Source organism: Danio rerio, chromosome 23 (assembly GCF_052040795.2).
Source record: "Danio rerio strain M-AB ecotype USA chromosome 23, GRCz13ab, whole genome shotgun sequence".
Lineage (NCBI taxonomy): Eukaryota > Metazoa > Chordata > Actinopteri > Cypriniformes > Danionidae > Danio > Danio rerio.
Window position 1 is genome coordinate 3,940,488 of NC_141043.1, and position 7,013 is coordinate 3,947,500.

Here is a 7,013-nt window from a genome sequence, read left to right on the forward strand (position 1 = left end):
GATGCTAGAAAGCATTTGATTGGTCAGAAGATTTGATGAGAATCTGTAGTATGAAATAACTATGAATAAAACCGTTGATCCAGCCTGATCTCACGAGGAAACATAAGTATTTTTCGTTGTGTCAGTTTAGTGGCTAATTCACACGAGTTCAGTCGGTTTTTTATATAATTAGACTGACCATCTACTGTATTGCTACTGTTTGTCTGATTTGGGTTTTTAATTTACTAAATTCTTTAATAGTTTTAATTCTGTGTGATTTTGACTAGTTTTATTTATTTATCTATGTATTAATGTTATTATTTTGTATGGAAAAATCTCAAATTTGGGTAAATTCAATTATTATTTTGTTTTACAAACTGTGGACATCTGTTCAGTGAAACTCAGAGCCCCTCTTTCCTTGTCTGTATCTTCAAGCTTTTTGTAGAGTAAGCATGTTCATTTTGTTAAAGCAGCTCAAAACTAAAACTGAAGAGGGAAGTGCCATGTAGAGAAATCCTTTGCATTATCAGCAGTGCTAAGAAAAGACTTACAGCAACATTCACACACACTCATCTGGACAGACAGTGTAACACACTTCGCTCTGCTTCTGGTAAGCTTCCATAAAATATTGTTTTAATTACATTTATATAAAGTACTGTCTGGGGTCACAGTGGCACAGTGGGTAGCACAATCACCTCACAGCTAGAAGGTTGCTGGTTCGAACCTCGACTGGTTCAGTTGGCATTTCTGTGTGGAGTTTACATGTTCTCCTTGTTGTCGTGGGTTTCCCTGACAGTCCAAAGACATGCGGTATAGGGGAATTGAAAAGGCTAAATTGGCCGTAGGGTATGAGTGTGAATGTAATGGTGTTTCCCAGTGTTAGTTTGTGCTGGATAAGTTGGCGGTTCATTCCACTGTGGCAGTATAGAGTCCGTGATTAATAAAGGGACTAAATCAAAGAGAAAATGAATTAATTCTACAGTCTGTTACAAATGTTCCAGGTACATACTATAATAATAATGCATAATTACAAAAATCTTTATCTAAACCTAACCATATAGGTAAGTACAGTACATATATATACATATGGTTGATTACATACAGTAAAATTAATACACAGTTTACTAAACAGATACAATTTAATAAGGACACCTTAAAATAAAATGCAACCATACACATTTTTATGTAATATTTTATTGTAAGGTATTGTATACTGTATAAACAATTGTTAATCATACTTATACATATATATATATATATATATATATATATATATATATATATATATATATATATATATATATATATATATATATATATATGACAGGAAGAGGCTATATAATATATATATATATATATATATATATATATATATATATATATATATATATATATATATATATATATATATTGTTTGATGTCAAACCTATTTTAACAGCTGCAAACAAATTTTGCACTGAACTGTTAAGTGCTCTTAGAAAAAAATGAATCAATTTTTGTCTCTTATTCTTTTCATTAAACAATTATTTGTATCACTCATTTAAAGGTCATTAACTGACAATTTTCTCAGGTCTGATGTTTTGCGTATTAATGAAGTATTTCTCAGCTCTGCAGAAACTGCCTGTCAGCAAAAAGATGTTAAAGCTGAACACAGAACACATAAAGTTTTATGCTTTTTAATTTAGTGCAGAAAATTCATAGAAAAAGAGGATTTATGTCTGGGGTGCTGCACATTTCACTAAACTCCACCTGCTAATACCAGCTGCCAGTATAAGTTGAAGTCAGGAAATGAAAACCGTAGTGCAACACCTTAATGTAATTCTGTGTATCGAACTATTAATTTGAAACCAATAAATTGTTAAGATTTTTGGCATTGAAGAAAACCCTCTCTTGCCCTTTTTTATTGAATATGCATGGAATTGATTCAATATTCCAACAGTGTCCTTCTCGGATTTCAGAGTGAAATTATTTTTTACAGCAATAGCGAGGCAGTGGCGCAGTAGGTAGTGCTGTTGCCTCACTGCAAGAACGTCACTGGGTCACTGATTCAAACCTTGAATTGGTGTTTCTGTGTGGAGTTTGCATGTTCTCCCTGCCTTTGCGTGGGTTACTTCCGGGTGCTCCGGTTTCCCCTACAGTCCAAAGACATGCGGTACAGGTGAATATAGGCTTAATTGTCCGTAGTGTGTGTGAATGTGTGTTTGGATGTTTCCCAGAGATGGGTTGCGGCTGGAAGGGCATTCGTTGTGTAAAAACTTGCTGGATAAGTTGGCGGTTCATTCCGCTGTGGCGACCCCGGATTAATAAAGGGACTAAGCTGACAAGAAAATGAATGAATGAATGAATAAATGAATTTTCAGCAATGAAATGCATTTTTATCACTCACCATGATGGCAGCTTTCAGAGTGGTTGTAGTAGCCTAATGCTTTCAGCGGCAGTGAGGATTAATATAACTGGTAGTCGTGGTGCGCTGCAGTCAAACCGGAAAACCAATGAAAAGCATCAGAATTGCAGTGCTTTAATAAAGAGCCTTAGCAGAAGGCCTTGTGCATTTTAAAAACAGATAAAGCAACAGACTAATATAATTTAACATATTTAGATGTAACCCATTTGTAATCTTTAACATTTTCATAAAGTACTGTAATTTATTTACACATTTTTTTCTCAGTGACTGTAACGAATTACCGTTGCTTTTATTCTGTAAATAAATTACGTAACGCAGTTACATGTAACTAGTAACTCCCTAACACTGATCATGTGTCATGAGGATACTTTGTAAATTGCTTACTGTGAATATATAGACCTTTTTCTTGTAACGCAAAATAACCCATTATGCTTTGCATGTATGTGCAAGGAGAACGCGAAGAACTTCCGGTCGGCAGCTGATGCGTGTAAACAGTCACATTTGGGCAGCTTTGAAATGATAGTTTTAATCTATTTTACCTGCTTTTATCCTCTTTGAACTAATCCTGTTGTCCATCAGCACCATCTCCTGAACTGATCATTTAAAGAAATGCGATCTAATAGGATGGAAAACAGCTGCTGTGAGGCGTTTTCCCCTCATTTTCAGACGGCATCTTCTGCAGTTTAAATATGTCCTTGTCATCGCTAAAGCCAACATTTTCTCTTTATTTCAAATATATAACCAGCCCAAACAAATGTAATTCAGCAAAATGTTTGACACACACACGTAGCCTGTACTGTGCCACTGACACACTGATTTAATAACTGTGACAAAGTGAAAATATAGGCTAGTGTCATTTCGAAATGACAGAAAAACACAAACCGTGGTGAAAACAACACACAAAATAAAACACAAACGGCTCGCGATTAGAATGAACAGCAAATCAGCCAGCAGAGGATCAATAACAGACTTTTATTGGTCATTTTTGTAAATTGCACGACTTTCATACCTGTTAAGTTTCATGCCAGTACTCTGGTTTGCTCTCTCTCTCTGTGTGTGTGTGTGTGTGTGTGTGTGTTAAAGAGCCGCTGAGCTAACAGCTGACAGGCCGGGAACGCACACACACACTGTACTTCTGACGGCAGACACGTGAACTAGGAGAACGTTTTTCTCGTATTTCTGACACGCTTGAACCACACGTGACAGATTATAACGGCTTTAACAGACACATTTCTAAGTTGTGTGTCACAAAAACACTCTGTTATCCATTAAACGTCATTGAAACCCATTATTGGAGCGCAAATTACCAGTTGTACACGCTGTAAACGGAAGTTTTTAGCATTCTACCGGAAGACGCTGATCGCTATGGTGCCCTCCATGCAGCAGCCATGAAAAAGGTCTATAAAAACGCAACTTTTAATTAGTAATGCACATTGGTAAGAATTTTGTTTCGACAATTTTAAAGGGAATTTTCTAAATACTTTTTTACTTTTAGATTTTTTTTTTTTTGGAAAGCTCAGATTCAAGATTTTCTAATAGTTGTATCTCCATCAAACATTGGCCTATCCTAACAAACTACATTTCATGTGATGCATAATTTTCCATGATTGTTCATGTTAACTGCTACAGCAATTAATGAGCTTGCTTTATGACTGATCTTGTTGCAGATTAATTAATTGCTGTTGCTCCTTAATATCTAGCAAAATCAGCCCAGAAATATAAAAATTAGCTTTGTAATGATATAGAGTTTGTCATGTTTAAACACTTATAATGATTATAGTTGTTTTTATGTCTTTCATGGAAGAACCAGACCCACTCGTCACACTTGTTAATATGTCTTATCTTGAGGTCAGAATCTCCATCTTCTACACTGTGGCTGTGTGTGTGGGGCTGCCGTGTCTGATTTGAGCTTTTTATTCTGTGCATCGTCAGAGAAAAGCAAGTGGTCGAATCTCAGGCTTCATCATCCTCCTCCTCCTAAATGACCTGCTGCAACTGCTCCTCTATCCATGCCTAGTGTCATGTCTACTGTCTTTTGGTTTTTACCATATTGAATTCGAAACTATACAAGTTTTAGCTGTTTGTCCAAAGATCGTTGGCCTTCACTTGCAGCCGATTGTGGCTCTGGAGGCGGCTCTGTCTCTGAAATATCCAAGGATTTCTGCTCGTCTGTTCTCATACCCCTGTTACATCATGACCACCGTCATCATACTCCTTATTCCTGTAATGTGTGCATTAGGAGTAGTTTATATGTATTCATATGATCATTTTGTTTGTGTGTATGTCACTTTTGGCTCATTTCTGCTTCCTGCATGTTTATTGGTTGCCACAGGCATAATCATCTACAAAGACCTGCCCACTGCAGCTGGCACACCTGTCACTGACTAGAGACCAGGTGAAGTGGTGTTTACTGTATCTTTGGTTACATTACTTGTGCTCTATTTACCATGTGGGATGGCCATCGTTATGCAGATCGACATTCACAATGACATATCAGAGTCTTGGTTAATAATGACGTTCTGTTTGATGAATTTGACAGTGATTTCAGAGGCTCTGCTGTGTGTGCTGGTATGCAGACAGAATCTCAGTGCTCAAACAAAACAGACACGTACAGAGCTCAACTCAGAGCAGACATCATTCTGAACTCAACATCTGGCAGAATTAATTTAGAACTTTTATGAAAGAAAAAATATAACAAATAAGTGTTATTCTTTGCAGTCATTTTTGTTCCGCTGACGTTAGTAAAGCATTTAAAATGGATTGACAGCATGATTCTATTTATACTGTACACACTGTATTTTCTGTTGTTTTACACCTTATCCAATTCCTTGACCAAACCCTCGTTGAAAACTTTGAGTACAGTTGAAGTCAGAATTATTAGCCCCCTTGTATTATTAGCGCCCCTGTTTATTTTTTCCCCCAATTTCTGTTTAATGGAGGGAAGATTGTCTCAGAACATTTCTAAGCATAATAGTTTTAAAAATCTATTTCTAATAACTGATTTATTTTCTCTTTGTCATGATGACAGTAAATAATATTTTACTTGATATTTTTCAAGACACTTCTATACAGCTTAAAGTGACATTTAAAGGCTTAACTAGGTTAATTAGACAGGTTAGGGTAATTAGGCAAGTTATTGTATAACAATGGTTTGTTCTGTAGACTATCGAAAAAAAATTTGCTTAAAGGAGCTGATAATTTTGTCCCAAAAATGTCTTTAAAAAAATTTAAAACTGCTTTTATTCTTTGCCGAAAAAAAACAAATAAGACTTTCTCCAGAAGAAAAAAACATTATCAGACATACTGTGAAAATTTCCTTGCTCTGTTAAACATTTATTTGAAAAACATTTATTTAAACAAATATTTAAAAAAGGAAAAAAAAAATCAAAAGGGGGCTAATAATTCTGACTTCAACTGTATGTCTACTTTCTGAAAAAAAATAAATAAAAATAAATCAGGGATATGAACCTTGTCATCATAAGTCACTTTCCCTTACAAACACACATGGGTTTTCCATATTTTATGTTTAATTTCTAGGTTGATTTGATTTGATCTGACTTGTATCAAATTTTTAATGGAGTGTAAATATTTAATAAAAATGTCCAACAATCATGCCTAAAAATACTGTAAATTACATGTACAAAATCACTCAATGATTACCACATTGATGGATGTTTATTAAACAATATATGCTTTTTTTCTTGAATCCGTGTGTGATTTAGATTTGTTGATGTCATTAAAGTGTATCCAGAAAGTATTCACTGGACTTTATTCTATTTAATGAAAAGGGAAAGGAATGTGATGTGGCCATGTATGGTCACTCATACACTGAATTTCCACTGTAGCTACATTTAACCTATCCAAGTGCATGCACGCACAGCAGAATTAGTTCAAAGACATAAAATAAAATAATAAAATAAAATAGATTAAAACAATCATTTCAAAGCTGTCCAAATGTGACTGTTTATATGCATCAGCTGCTGACAGGAAGTTCTTAGCATCATCCTTGCACATAGACTCAAAGGCACATAGACAAATGTCACATTTGAATTGATTTTCAACCGACTCATGGTGAATCGTTGCATCCATAATAATAATAATAATACTAATAATAATAATAAATGTTAACAAAAAAGTGCACAGTTAAAAAGTATCAGAGGCTGCAATATCTCTTACCAGATTAATTTTCAGTGGTTAGACACCCACATGGAAATAGATAGTATTTTATAGTAAATACTATAGTGTTTTTTTTAATTCCACTGACACCTCCAATAGAGATCGGGATGTTGCACAATCAGCTAAAATGATGCTAGAATTGTTTTAATGTATGGGCAATATATATAATGCATCACCAAGAATGATTGAAGTAATGTCCATGTGTTGTGTGATAAGTCCATACATTGATTATTGTGACAGGCCTATTTTTAACTTTTCTGATAAAATCAGCTAATTTCTCAAAGTTGTGTCATCATCTCATATTGGACATCCTGAATCAATCCCACAATGGACTGTGATTGCGAGTGCGAAACCCATGTACACAGTTGTTGCTAGAAGGGATACATGTGAGGCAGGAAGTTAACAGGATTTATTTATATTATTTATTAAATTTCTGGTTAATTTTCTTTTATTA

At 34.7% G+C, this 7,013-nt stretch overlaps 1 long non-coding RNA gene across 1 annotated transcript in view; it reads left to right on the forward strand.

The window, feature by feature from the left end:
* The first annotated feature begins 518 nt into the window (after nucleotides 1-518).
* LOC101885830 (uncharacterized) overlaps nucleotides 519-7,013 on the forward strand; it is a 14,344-nt gene continuing 7,849 nt past the window's right edge. Inside the window, exon 1 of the long non-coding RNA XR_015523089.1 lies at nucleotides 519-589. This is a non-coding gene — a long non-coding RNA (uncharacterized LOC101885830). The remainder of the gene's footprint in view (nucleotides 590-7,013) is intronic.